This window comes from Pelophylax lessonae, assembly GCF_965119305.1.
Source record: "Pelophylax lessonae genome assembly, chromosome: 12".
Classification (NCBI taxonomy): domain Eukaryota; kingdom Metazoa; phylum Chordata; class Amphibia; order Anura; family Ranidae; genus Pelophylax; species Pelophylax lessonae.
Genome location: NC_138779.1, coordinates 42,045,394 through 42,060,734, shown reverse-complemented (window position 1 = coordinate 42,060,734; position 15,341 = coordinate 42,045,394). Strand labels below are relative to the sequence as shown.

The window sequence follows — 15,341 nt, the reverse complement described above, 5'->3', positions numbered from 1 at the left end:
ATTAAACCATACGGACCAAGACTGGGATGTGAAAAAAGTTCATGTGCGTGTAAAGGTAGGCATCCCAATACTTTTGGTAATATAGTGTATCTCATCTTTGCATTAGAAGATGTCAAGCTGTAGTAATTATAACAATAGTGGTAAAGGTAAAACTGAGCTGTTGAAAGGAAGTGCGCCTGCTAATAGCAGGTGCGAAACTCTGTGCTAGTGCGCATTTGCCTCTCGGTTCGTAAATTTGATTTGGCATAAACATTTGTGCCAAAGTCTTCAATACATTTCTTGGGTCTGATTTTTGTGCAAATGCACTCATATGGCAAGTGCTCCATAGGCACAAGTCTTTTATAAATCAACCTTAAGGCTCTTTCACATGGGCAGCCCTCGTGGGGAAGGGGGCAGAAAACCAGACAGCTGAACAGGAACTAAGTTCTAACATTGCAGTCGGACAGGGCTGTACACTTGGCACAAGGCTTTGCTTTGTGACCACGGCAATTTTAACTCATCTCGCAGGTTTAATAGGCTGCACCGCCCATCAAAGGTCAATGAGAGCATGCTGCAACCGTGAGTTAAATTCTTGTCTCAAGGTTGCGGTTAAATTTTTTAAAATGCAAAATCTTCTTTTGGGTTAAAGAGAAGACATTCCTGGGATGGTAGGATTGCCTCCTAAACACTTGTCAGCCACTAGTATACCACCCTCTGAAAAGTGATACACTGCAAATTGCCTTTTAGAGGGTTGTATGCACTGCCACCAATATGAAAGAGCCCTTACTGTGTTGGCAGGTAGGGTACACAGTACATAATTATGTAACAAGATCTAGCAGTTCAGAATCAATGTAGAAAACCTGCTAGAGCTGGCAACTCATGGCTATTGAATTTAGTATTTTCAGGATAAGCAGTTTTCACTTGAATGATTTCTCACGCTAGATAATATATTTGTAATACAGAGAAAGTAATGATGAGCTGGGGTTCAGATTAGAGCAGGAGGCCCTGGTCTGGAAGGTTTTTTTTATGCAGCACATGCATAGGTAAAGCTTTAATAATTATGTGAGCACAGCTCCTTCCTGATTCTAATGACACCCTTGATTTCCCGTGATAAAGTGAACATTAAATATGTAAATAGCAATAGTAAATAGTCTTCTTCAGCATAGTTAGCTCGCAAAAAGCGAGAGCAAATGGTTAGCTCAAATTCAATAAAAAGTTAAACTGTCACATCTATAAATCACAATAATAACATTACAGCGTCAATAAATGTGATATTACAGATTAGTTTATCTAGCTAAACGATCAAATGCTTTTTAAACTTGTTCACAAATCACAATTAGACTTCAGGTAATTTGTATTGTACTTTTAGGAGACTTCACACTTAAGGAAGCCTCCATAAGTCACATTCAGTGCAACAGTTAGCTCTCCTTAGTCCACTATGGCAGACAGTATGATGGGGGAAAGAGTTCTGATCCTGGGGCCATGTTTCACTTCCAACTCAATAGTCAGCTCTATACTGTCTTCAATGGCAGACAGTAGGATGGGGTACAGAGCTTTGACTCCTTAATGGAGACTATGTGTAACATCCAATGCAGTAGTCACCTCTCTTCTGGTTTCAATGGCAGGTGGTAGAATAGGGTACAGAGCTTTGACTCCTCTATGGAGACCATGTTTACTTTCCAATGCAGTAGTCACCTCTCTCCTGTCTTCAATGGCAGACAGTAGGATGGGGTACAGAGCTTTGACTCCTCAATGGAGACTATGTGTAACTTCCAAAGTAGTAATCAGCTTTCTTCTGTCTTCAATGGCAGGTGGTAGAATAGGGTACAGAGCTTTGACTCCTCAATGGAGACTATGTGTAACTTCCAATGCAGTAGTCACCTCTCTTCTGTTTTCAATGGCAGGTGGTAGAATAGGGTACAAAGCTTTGACTCCTCAATGGAGACTATGTGTAACTTCCAATGCAGTAGTCACCTCTCTTCTGTTTTCAATGGCAGGTGGTAGAATAGGGTACAGAGCTTTGACTCCTCTGTGGAGATCATGTTTACTTTCCAATGCAGTAGTCACCTCTCTTCTGTCTTCAATTGCAGACAGTAGGATGGGGTACAGAGCTTTGACTCCTCAATAGAGACTATGTGTAACTTCCAATGCAGTAGTCACCTCTCTTCTGCCTTCAATGACTAACAGTAGGATGGGGTACAGAGCTTTGACTCCTCTATGGAGACTTTGTGTCAATTCCAACATAGTGATCAGCTCTCCTCTGTCTTCAATTGCAGACAGTAGGATGGGGTACAGAGCTTTGACTCCTTAATGGAGACTATGTGTAACTTCCAATGCAGTAGTCACCTCTCTTCTGTTTTCAATGGCAGGTGGTAGAATAGGGTACAAAGCTTTGACTCCTCAATGGAGACTATGTGTAACTTCCAATGCAGTAGTCACCTCTCTTCTGTTTTCAATGGCAGGTGGTAGAATAGGGTACAGAGCTTTGACTCCTCTGTGGAGACCATGTTTACTTTCCAATGCAGTAGTCAGCTCTCTTCTGCCTTCAATGACTAACAGTAGGATGGGGTACAGAGCTTTGACTCCTCTATGGAGACTTTGCGTCAATTCCAACATAGTGATCAGCTCTCCTCTGTCTTTAATGGCAGACAGTAGAATAGGGTACGGAGCTTTGACTCCTCTATGGAGATCATGTGTCTCTTCCAGTGCGATAGTCAGTACTAAGTCCTCTATGAAAGACAATAAGATGACTCCTCTCATCTCCTTTCTGCAAATCTCCAAGATGGCTCTCTCCAGGCTGCCCGGGAAGAACCTTCTCCACTGGCTGATGGAACATGTGTTTGTATTGGCAGTAACTGTTCTGAAGAGAGGGATCCCATGGCCTGCTGGTAGGACCTCACACAATAAGATTTGGGAGTTGGAGTAATCCATTATATTTTTAGTAGATGAAGGGAAAGGTCCCCTGACCTGCTGAAAAGGACCTCAAATTAAATTGGGTGTTGGTGTAATCCATCATATTATTAGTAGATGAGGGGAGAGATCCCCTGACCTGCTGATAGGATCTCACATAATGTGATTGGGCATTGTTGTAATCTGTCATAATATTAGTAGATTAAATGGAAATCCCCTGGCATGCTGATAAAGCCTTACACAATTAGATTGTTTTTTTGTTGTAATCCATCATAGTATAAGTGGAGAAAGAGAAGGGTTCCCTGACTTGCTGATAGGACCTCACACATTGTTGGCTGCAACAGAATCTGTTTGATAGAGATCAGAGATGCAGAATGCAGTGGTCGGGAACAGGTGATGTTGCTAAAATCATATTGGACATCAATGAAAATTCAGGATCGCTGCAACTCTCAGTACATTCAGAAACAGCACTTGTGGCTTCTGTTCGTAAAATTGGCCTTTTCTGATCCTTCGGAAATCTTCTTTTTTTATCCATTTAAACTCCTTCTAACTGGCATCTGTCACATAAACTGAGCAGATTGCGGGTCAGCGTGCTTCATGTCTTCCAAGAAAATCCCCATCCCCATCTCTTTATTATTTATAATCGTTTCTTTTCTGCATAATAAAAATCTGCATTTTTTTCAATACAGATGAATTGGCCTTTTGGATAATCAAAATGATTAGAACCAAATACCAATAATTAGCTGGTGCCAACACAGAATGTTCTGTGCTTTACTGCTGGCGCCTACGCGTCAGAACTCCAGTTGAAGGCCTCTTTTTGTGTTTAATGGATACAGTATGCAGGGGAGCAGGGGCCAGGGGAGGACTGGGAAGGGGGGCAGGGGGGCAATCGCTCCCCAGGCTGCTCTGATGCCGGGTAAAAAGGCCGCACTCAGACCTGAATGAATGTAGGGGCCAGACACTTTATACAGTTGCCGGTCCCCGCTACACAATATTATATTTGCAGAGCTGCAGCAGAGCGGTATGAGTGTGTAGAATACATTCCTGCACCCGGCCAGCACAATACTAACACAGTCACTTCCATGTCAGGTAGAGTGATCTCTGCCCTAAGGCTACGTTCACATGTGGGCGTAGCGGATCACGGGCAGAATCACCGCGATTCTGCAAGCGATCCGGAAATCATTGCAAATCGCGGGACGCCTGTGCGATGCCCATGATTTGCAATGGCACCCCAAATGCTGTGCGATGTTGCTGCGATATCCGCCTGCCAAATCGTGGTAACATCGCGCAAACAGAATCTCGGGACGCATGGCGCACAAAAAAAAATCTTGTGCCTTTTTTGGGCGTCATGCGTCCCGCAATTCTGTTTGTGCGATGTTACCACGATCCGGCAGGCGGAAATCGCGGCAACATCGCACAGCGTTTGGGGTGCCATTGCAAATCATGGGAATCGCACAGGCGTCCCGCGATTTGCAATGATTTCCGGATCGTGGGCAGAATCGCAGTGATTCTGCCCACGATCCGCTACGCCCACAGGTGAACGTAGCCTTAGGGCAGTTTGGGGTGCCATTGCAAATCATGGGCATCGCACAGGCGTCCCGCGATTTGCAATGATTTCCGGATCGTCGGCAGAATCGCAGTGATTCTGCCCACGATCCGCTACGCCCACAGGTGAACGTAGCCTTAGGGCAGTTTGGGGTGCCATTGCAAATCATGGGCATCGCACAGGCGTCCCGCGATTTGCAATGATTTCTGGATCGTGGGCAGAATCGCAGTGATTTTGCCCGCGATCCGCTACGCCCACATGTGAACGTAGCCTTAAGGAGCTTCCTAGGCTCCGCCTGGCGTGATGTCATGTATTTTTGTTAAACCTCCTTTGTGGCTATTAACATTAAATTAGGTTATCACATTGCATCATGTTTGTCTTGCTTCAGAACATCAATATCCATTATAAAACCAGGTGGGCATGGATGGTTAGCCGATTCGATGGTTCCTTGGGCCACTTGACTGGACTTGCCCCCCCCAGGCCTAAGGCTGCCAGCCCTCCCCTGGCAGGGGCTGCCTGTTTCTCTCCACCAAATTCTTAGAAGCCAGAGTGAAATGGATAGACGGTATCAGGGTGACGGAGGGCACAGCAAGAATATGATTTCCGCTTTCTTGTGATTAGATAAAGAATTTGGTATTGTGCCACATGAGATCATTATCTTCAAAACAGGTGAAGTGACTATAGTGTCTGTAACTTGGACTTCAGTAAGCCAGGGACAGTGGGACACAGAAACATTTTATGAGTGTTCCCATGTTTGTGTCCTGGCAAGGGATAGAAGATGCACCCTACAATACGTTTCAAGCTGAATATAGTCAGGAGACCATTCCAAGTTCAGGAAGTGTTCATCCTGGTGGAGGTGCTGCAAGGGAACCCGTTGGTGCAGCCCATAGCCAGAACTTTACCATTTAATGCTCTGCCCTGTATTAGAAGGTCAGCACTTCTGTGATCCGTAAGATGTGTTTCTCTGAGGCTTTACTGACATAAATGTTTTGGTTGGGTTTGATGCTTTGAACCTTGGTCCTTTACACAGGGGAGAAGTTTGACATTTGAATAATTGATATACATGATGGACGTTTATGACTTCCTCATCCCTGACGTATGTGGCAGACGAGATGAGTACAGACAGAAAATTAATGACTTACAGATCCAACATCGTCAGTCATGTGCAAACTTCTTGTAATTAATGACTCCATTAAAGTGTGACTTATTCTCTACAAGGTACAGAGCACACCCCTCTGCGTCCTTTCCTTCATGTATGACAACATTTGTCTCATGTGACGGTTGCATGTCATAAATCTGTCACCCAGTTGTCAGAATCTAACATGACGCCATAATACAGCAGATGACAGATATCATTCCAGGCTTTTATCACGAGTGACAGATTTATTCTTCAGCAGCTATGCTTGACAAGTTTCCTCCATCTACTTTTATCATCCAGTAATAAATCTTTCATACGTGCTATTAGCATGTCACTTCTAACTGGTCATGTGATACATGAAAGGAGCAGTTGCCCCGTCTTAGCTGAACATATATTGCCCCCAATCCCAGTTATTATTTAACTATAGGCCCTATAAAATGGAAGGCTCTGGGTGAGTCTAGGATGGAAAAGGACCTGGGGGTACTGGTGGACAACAGGCTTGGAAGTGGCATGCAATGCCAAGCCGCTGCAAGCAAAGCCAACAGAATACTGGGTTGTATAAAAAAGGGGATTCACTCCAGAAATAAAGAGATTATTCTCCCACTCTACAAGACTCTGGTCCGGCCACATCTGGAGTATGCTGTCCAGTTCTGGGCACCGGTCCTCAGGAAGGATGTGCTGGAACTGGAGAGAGTCCAGAGAAGGGCAACAAAAATAATTAGGGGAATGGAGGACATCAGCTATGAGGAAAGACTACAATCACTGAACCTATTCTCTCTGGAGAAGAGAAGATTGAGGGGGGATATGATATCAATGTACAAATACTGTACTGGCGACCCTAGCATAAGGAACAAACTATTCAGAGAAAGGAGATACAATAAGACACGTGGCCACTCACTAAAACTAGAGGAAAGGGGGTTTAACCTTAAAGTGCGTAAGGGGTTCTTCACTGTAAGAGCGGTAAAGATGTGGAATTCTCTTCCACAAGCAGTGGTATCAGCAGGAAGCATTGATAGTTTCGAAAAACTATCAGATGGGCACCTTAGAGACCACAACATACAGGGGTATACAATGTATGGTTAAAAGCAAACACACACACATCATAGATTGAACTGGATGGACTTATGTCTTTTTTCAACCTCACTAACTATGTAACTATGGCTCTTTCTATGTTATCCAGCATTGCTAGGTTACAACAACATGCAGAGGTCATTTGGCCACGTGTGTGTATGCACATTATCCTCAACACCATGGTCAGCCTCATGTACACTATATTGTCAAAAGTATTGGGACACCCGCCTTTACGCGCTAATGAACTTTAATGGCATCCCAGTCTTAGTCCGTAGGGTTCAATATTGAGTTAACCCACCCTTTGCAGCTATAACAACTTCAACTCTTCTGGGAAGACTGTCCACAAGGTTTAGGAGTGTGTCTATGGGATTGTTTGACCATTTTTCCAGCAGCGCATTTGTGAGGTCAGGCACTGATGTTGGATGAGAAGGCCTGGCTCGCAGTCTCCACTCTAAAGCCCCGTACACACGCAACGATTATCGGCCGACTGATCGTCCGTCTTTTGTCCAGAGTTGTGTTTTGTTGGTTGGAATGTGCCTAGACTGCACACGGATTTTCTCGGCCAACAAAATTCTACTTCAGAAGTGATGTCATGTGTTGGTTTGCTTTCTTTGTGTTCTTTCTTCACTGAGCATGCCCAATCTTGCTCATCAGATTTTTCCCTGTTGAAATCTGTACTGACTGCACGAAAATCAGCCGTTGTGTTGACAGCCAACAAAAATTTTATAGTCTGCACACCAGATTTTTTTGGGCTGGAAAGTCGGAGTTGGTTGTCGGAAGCATCATACTAACAAGCCGAAAATCTGCAGATCGGTCGTCGGACAAAAATTCCCTGCCAATTTTCGACGCGTGTGTACGGGGCTTTAGTCATCCCAAAGGCAATTGGGTTGAAGTCAGGGCTCTGTGCAGGCCAGTCAAGCTCCTCCACCCTAAACTCGCTCATCCATGTCTTTATGGACCTTGCTTTGTGCACTGGTGCGCAGTCATGTTGGAACAGCAAGGGGCCATCCCCAAAACTGTTCCCACAAAGTTGAGAGCATGAAATTGTCCAAAATGTCTTGCTATGCTGATGCCTCAAGAGTTCCCTTCACTGGAACTAAAGGGCCAAGCCCAACCCCTGAAAAACAACCCCACACCATAATTTCCCCTCCACCAAATGATTTGGACCAGTGTTTAAAGTAAGGTCTATAAAGACATTGATGAGCGAGTTTCGGGTGGAGGAACTTGACTGGCCTGCACAGAGCCCTGATCTCAACCATTGGAAAGAATTAGAGCAGAGACTGCGAGCCAAGCCTTCTATTCCAGGCCTTAGTCCAACATCAGTGCCTGACCTCACAAATGCGCTTGTGGAAGAATGGTTAAACATTCCCATAGACACACTCCTAAGCCTTGTGGACAGCCTTCCCAGAAGAGTTGCTGTTATAGCTGCAAAGGGTGGGCAAACTCAATATTGAACCCTACGGACGAAGACTGGGATGCCATTAAAGTTAATGTGCATGTAAAGGCAGGCGTCCCAATACTTTTGGTAATCTAGTGTATCTTCTTGTGTGTTAGGATGGTTGGCTCTACTGATTCTGGTTTCCCCCAGGCAGCTGCCACAAGATCAGAGATGTATAGTAACTAAGTAGAACTACTTCACTACTGTACTTAAGTACCGAAAGGCGGTATCTGTACTTTCCTGGAGTAGAATTTTTTTCTCCTACTTCCACTTTTACTTCACTACATTTTTTTCGATGATTTCTACTCCGATTTTTTTTTTTTTTTGTGCTGCATAGTTACTCGTTACTATTATAAAAATTACCACTGCCAGAACAGTAGATGGCAGGTTTCATGAAGCTCAAACATGTGTATTATCAGCGTATACGAAAATAAAAGCTACTGTATGTATAAATAAAAGCTGCATTTAAAATAATAAAAAACAATATGATAATCAAACTTTTGACTTCTTTCTTTAATAACTACATAACACAGTACTTGTACTTTTACTTTCATTACTTGAGTAGCAAAATTTTTAAAAAAACTACTTGCAATACTTAAGTACAAAAAATGTTGAATACTTTAGTACTTCTACCCAAGTCACTTTTTGATCGAGCACTTGTACTTTTGCTCAAGTATGGGTTTCGAGTACTTTATACAACTCTGCATAAGATGTATTTAGCTTGACCCCAGTGACCTATGTGGCCACAAAATCAGAACTGTACCTAATATTTACTGTCCCCTAATTCCATGAGTTTCCAAGAGACCCCAAATAGCCCAGTAGTTTTTTCCGGCTGGTTTCTGTTGAGTTTGTACAGGAAGGGCTGTCAGAGATATTTTCCAATGGCTTTCACAATACTGTCATAGACAGGACTGAAGGTCAAAGCCCAGCTTAAGGATATTGGCAACAGCCCCTTCCTCTCCTTCACACCCCACTCTTACTAATCGCTGTTATGGAAAAAAAACCCATCCTAATGCCCAAAGTGAAACTGAAATTACAAAATAAAATATTGTGATTAGGCATATTTTTTTGAGAAGAAATATGGCACTTTTCCACTGCAAGTACCGGCTCGGCTCTACTCGGCCCTGCTTGGCCCTGTTTGGTTTTCCACTGCATGGTACTGCATGGTACGGTGTTGGAACGATTTGGTACGGTTTGGTACGGTTTGCTTTTCCACTAAAGTAGTACTAAAGTAAATGGGTGGGATAACAATGATTATCTGGCCAATCAGTGGCTAGTAGTGACAAACAGTCAAGGCTGCATGCAAAGGATTGTGGGATATGGTACCGGTACGGCCCTGTTGGAATCACAACTGAGGTGGTACTGTTTAAGCGAGCCGTACCGTTCGGTTCCATGTAGTGGAAAAGCGCCACCGTACCATACCGAACCATTCCAACACCGTACCATGCGGTACCATGCAGTGGAAAAGCGCCAATACACTGTCTCTTCTGAAATAAGAAACACTTACCCGCCTGTTCTCAATCCCATTGTGAATATACGCTAAGCTACGCATATACAGATCAGTTTACATTCCGGCACGGTGCCTATGTGCCAAGATGACTGCACTTCTGTGGGAGTGACATCATCCCATGCTGGCCTATCAAGATGAATGAAATCTGGCAACCAGAAGGATCCAGGGAGAAGATGCTAATGAGGGACTTCATGGGCATTGGACTGTTGGAATAGAAGTAAGTATGCTTACCTTTAGTTCCATGGTCACATGAGGATCCTCCTTTTTTCTTCTATTTTCTTACTGGGGTCCTTCAGTGTCTGCTTGATGCAGGCTTATTGGTGAAAGCAAGACTTTTAGCGGTTGTGACCTCTCTCGTAGACTCCAGAGACAGGATAACTGGAAGAGCGGTGAGGGAACCAGTACCTAAAAAGATAACAAGCAGGGAAAAATGTCTGGTCCTTAGGGCAGGCTAATTACTTTCCTCATAGAGGAAACTATGACTTTGATCCATTACATTGCAGGATGGCTTATGAGACGGTGTTTGGAATTAAAGTGGTTGTAAACCCTTACATATAAATAGGGAAGTGACTGGCCTCAGGTTAAACACAGAGATGAAGCACAACCATCCTACACAAGTTGTACCTGTTTGTCTGCAGTATTTCTTTCTCTAAGTCCAGAATTTATACAGCTTCAGCTGTCAAAAAACAGGGAGCGAAGAGAGCTGAAATTACACACTGCAGAGCTCAGTCAGGAGAGCTCTGAGAGCTGATTGGATGGAAAAGACACCCCACCTTTCACACCACACAGAAACAAAGTCCAGAGCTTAGTAAATGAGCAGAAAACCTGCTGACTCCATCATCCGATCATGTGCAAGCAAAAATGCTGTTCTTTTTTTTTTTTTCCTTGCACGCGATTGGGTTCTCTTTGCAAAGTAAAGCCTCACCACTCCCCCCTCACTAAGCTCTGGAGCAACTGCAGCTTACAAAGTGCACAGTTGTTTGCCTTTCGTAAATCAACCCCTTAGTGCTCTGGATTGAGACAGGTACACACTATAGAGGGGTATACTTTGTTCATATTTCATGTCTGAGGTATACAGCCACTGTTATGTTTGGGGTTTACAGTGTTTTCTAACTGTATGAGGGAGGGACTTGTGAAATGATCATAGAGACCTGTAATCTTGTATAGAAGGAAAACAGAAACTGTGTGATCATTTCAGAGAAAACAAAGGTCTGCTGTGTTTACAACAGTAGACCGTCCTTCTCTCTCAGCAGGGAGCGATCGCAGGTGCCCGGCGGCAATCAGTGCCGCTGGTCCGTGGATCGCCTCCCCCTCCACTGCCTAGTGGGGGCAGCGCGTGTTAGCCCCCCAGGACCGCTCCCTCGCACTGCCGTACAGGTACGGTGATTTGCGCAGCCGAGCCAGCCTGCCGCAGTATATATGCAGTGGGCAGTCGGGAAGAGGTTAATGCAAAGAATGTATTAAGTTAAAAGACCTTCTGACTTTAGAACCACTTTAGGACTGAGGAGTAATAAGGCCCCTTTCACACGAGCGAACTGATCTGATCCGCCTGTCAGTTTTTCAGGCGGACCTGATCGGATGCTCCATGCATCCCTATGGGGCAGCGGGTGTCAGCGGAGACATCTCCGCTGACACCCGCTGCTATCCGCTCTGGTCCTGTCTGTGAAATCCGGACGGATGGAAACCCTATTTTCCATCTGTCTGGAGGATTGGATCGGATGGGATCGGATGAGAACGGACAGGCGGTCCGTTCACATTCGATCTCCCCATAGAGGACAGCGGGGATCTGACAGCTCCATCTCTGCACACAGAGCAGAGACGGAGCTGTCATCTGCCTGCTCAGCGGGGATCGACGGATTGATCCCCCGTTGAGCAGAACTGACTCCGTTGGGCGGTGCTCCCGTGTGAAAGGGGCCTAAAGTAATTGAGGCACTGTGCACTATTTAGACTCCAGGAAGGCACAGCTGGCTCGCATATCTAAGGAAGCAGTGATGGGAATCAGCAGCTACAGTATTTATACATTTGTAAAAGGGAAAACCTGAAGTACCCAGTGCTGTATTTTGGCCTAGGGCGGCACTTTGCAGGGGGGCAGCAAAATAGCAGCTTCCATCTCCATCTGAGACTCTATTGGCCACTGGTTGCTAGAGCCGCCTGGCGTCTAGCAACCAGTGGCATCACGGCCGTGACTCCCTGGCCCTGCCCATAATTTAAAGTGGAGGAGGATTTAACTTCCTCCTCCTCTGCGCCCAGAGCTCCCCCACCCCCTCTCCCACTCCCTTCTTCCTCTCTCCCCCCCCTCTCTCCCCCCCCTCTCTCTCTCTCTCTCTCCCCCTCTCTCTCTCTCCCCCCACCCCTCCCCTCTCTCTCTCTCTCCCCCCAACCCCCTCTCTCCCCCCCCACTACCCTCTCTCTCTCCCCCACCCCCCTCTCTCTCTCTCCATCCCCCCCTCTCTCTCACCCACCCCCCTCTCTCTCTCCACCCCCCCCTCTCTCTCACCCTCCCCCCCTCTCTCTCTCTCACCCCCTCTCTCTCTCCCACCATGCTCTCTCTCTCTCTCTCTCTCTCTCTCCCCCACCACCCTCTCTCTCTCTCTCCATTCCCCCCTCTCTCTCTCTCTTTTACCCCCCTCTCTCTCTCTCCCACCATGCTCTCTCTCTCTCTCACCCCCCTCTCTCTCCCACCATTCTCTCTCTCTCTCTCTCTCTCTCTCTCTCTCTCTCCCACCACCCTCTCTCTCTCTCTCTCTCACACCACCTTCCCTTTCTCTCTCTCTTTCTCCCACACTCTTTCTCTCTCATCTCCCACTCACCCTCCCTTACCACCCCCCTCTCTCTCTCCATCCCCTCTCTCTCTCTCTCTCTCTCTCTCTCTCACCCCCCCTCTCTCTCTCACCCCCTCTCTCTCTCCCACCATGCTCTCTCTCTCTCTCTCTCTCTCTCTCTCTCTCCCACCACCCTTTCTCTCTCTCTCTCTCACACACCACCTTCCCTCTCTCTCTCTTTCTCCCACACTCTTTCTCTCTCATCTCCCACTCACCCTCCCTTACCACCCCCCTCTCTCTCTCCCATCCCCTCTAACCCCCCCCTCCCCCTCGTGAGATCTCAGGGGTCCTTGCTGGGCCTTGGAGTCCTTAAATTTTGGAGGGAGTCACATCCGTTAAACAGGAAGGGGTGGGACAAATTTACATAGGAGGAGAGGGGGCACCCCTTTTTTTAGTCTTGCCTAGGGCAGCACAAAAAAAAAATACACCACTGGAAGTACCTCTTTAAGTCACAGAATAAGTTCATGAGGCCTTTCGATCCCACAAGCTCCAACCATGTCTCAGGTCTATGAGCCACAAAGTACCAAAGCTGCGGGATCATTGTGACAGCCAGGAAGCTAGCATTTTTAGACGGGGGCGTAAAGAGTGACATTAGTATTTCTCACAACAGGTTATTTTTGGACTGCTGGGACTGTGTGATGAGTAGGAGAAGAAGTCATGTCAGTATAATATTATTTCTTCCTGCGTTCTAAGCAGTTCAGGGCCGTCTTTAGTTTCGCACATTTTTACTAAACACAATCCGCAGCCACGGTCGGAAGTTGTTGAGCTGTAAACTGGTAATGGGATGATGTGGATGATTTGATAGGGCGCAGACCTTTTCATAATGAAGCCAGATTGTCTACAGTCTGAAAAGTGTCATATTTTCTGCAGCGAGGGGTAAATGGATCGGCAGCGGGCTGTCTCTATCACAGTATTGGGGGTCATAAAACGCATAGAGTGAGCAGCTGGTGCATTCCGGGGATGAAAGCGTTAAGTGGACCTGAGTTGCCGCACTGGATGACTATGCGGAGGCATGCCGGCTGAGCAGATGGTGAGATAGTTAGACCTGCTCTCACTCTTTGCCCCGGTGCTTTTGGCAGAGATGCACGGTACCGGATTATCACTTTCCTAGGCCGCTTCTCAAGGTCACACCATGCAGACCTTGCATGTCGGCCCCTTCCAGGCACCACCGCCTGTGGATTATCAATGGCATGCCAGATCTTCAAACTCCATATCTCTCCAGCCAGATCCCGGAGTATTCTGCATGACTGTCATGTCTCACACCCCTTCCAATGTGCGCCAATGCTCCTGCCATTCATTATTATTGCTGCTTTATATTGAACACAATACATGGATACCACCTTCTTTAGCTTCTGTGTAAACATAGGCATTAGGCACTACTCTACCTGAAGTGACAGATCACATACCATAGTTACTTCATTTATCATTTTCAAGTAGTTGATGAAAAATTACTCATAACCAAATGGATGTTTTTAAGATTAACTGATAAAAAAAAAATTGCATTTTGCTGAATATCTGCCAAAAACACTGTTATCATCTACAACAAGATGGTATCAAATATGCTGCAAACGATAAGTCGTTCATATGAGGATAACTGCCTTTTTTTTTTCATGTTTTTCCCCAATGGCAGTTATCGCCATCTCATGTCATGGTGCTGTCTGGACACATGCAGAGGCAATTTGCCAGCAGTTATTACTGTTACACAACACTTTAACCAGCAATCTCAGTGCTCAGTGACGTGTCATGATACATGGCCACCTAATGTCCTGTTCTGGCAGGAATTACAGGAGAAAAGTCAATGTACAGATGTCCTTTATTTGTAAGTACAGCTGATGGCGGCAAGAGGGCTGTAATGTGAAATGTAGATTCTCTTTTTATTGTACTCAGCAGGATGTGGAAGAGAAGTTAACTAGTATGAGGTATATAGACGATTTGAGAGGTGACTGATATGGAGGTTTGGAAGGATGACTGACACAGAGGCAGAGGCGTAATTAGAACCTTCAGGGCCCTGGTGCAAGAAACCATGAAGGGCCCCCCCGGACCCCTGGCCGGGGCCCTTCCCTTCAAGCCTGGGGTTCTTCCCACTGATCCTGGGGCCCTTTACTCTTTTTGCGGGGCCCTTTATTACAGTCCACAGTGGGACCCTTTCACAAGTTCTGCAGTGGGCTCCCTTCCTGCCATCTTGGGGCCTCCCCACAGTGGTGGAATGCCAGGACCTGCTCGCAAGTGTGACCTTTGCGATCCTGGAAGTTTACCCCCTGGTGTCAGTAGTTTTTTTTTTGGTATTATTTTTTATCATTTTATTTTTACAATGTCACTGACTATGACTCTGTCCATTCAGAAAAGGAAGGAGCTGGTAAATTACATATTTACCGACCCCTTCCTGGTTCTCTATTGTGACACATCCCCTGCAGCAGCCAGCAGGAGAGGGAAGGTAGCACAGTGGGGGGGGGGGGGGACCAAGGGAGCACACAGGGGCCCAGAGACAGCAGAACACAAGAGAACTGGATAGGAGGAGTGGCGGGGCAGCATACAGAGGAACCAATCTCCTCCATTTTCCTCCTGCAGCTACAGGAGGAAAAAGGAGGACAGTGATTTCTCTACATACTGCCCCCACCGCCCCTCCTATCCAGGTGAACAGGGGAGCCGCACAGGCCCCCTGGAGCATGGGGCCCGGTTGCAATTGCAACCCCTGCAACCCCTGTAGTTACGCCTCTGCACAGAGGATAGGAAGTATGACAGACATGGAAGGTAAGAGGGATGGCTGACATGGAGGATGAGAGAAATGATTGGCACAAAGGATTGGGGGTGACAACTGATGCACAGAATAGGAGGTATGACGAACCTGGAGGTTGGAAGGTATGACAGACATGGAGGGTGGGAGGGATCACTCACACGTAGGATAGAAGGTATGATGGATATAGACA

At 46.2% G+C, this 15,341-nt stretch overlaps 1 protein-coding gene across 1 annotated transcript in view; it reads left to right on the top strand.

Annotated features, from left to right (window-relative positions):
* Positions 1 to 15,341, top strand: part of LOC309568078 (opioid-binding protein/cell adhesion molecule homolog) — a 656,963-nt gene that overhangs the window by 485,310 nt on the left and 156,312 nt on the right. The window lies entirely within an intron of this gene.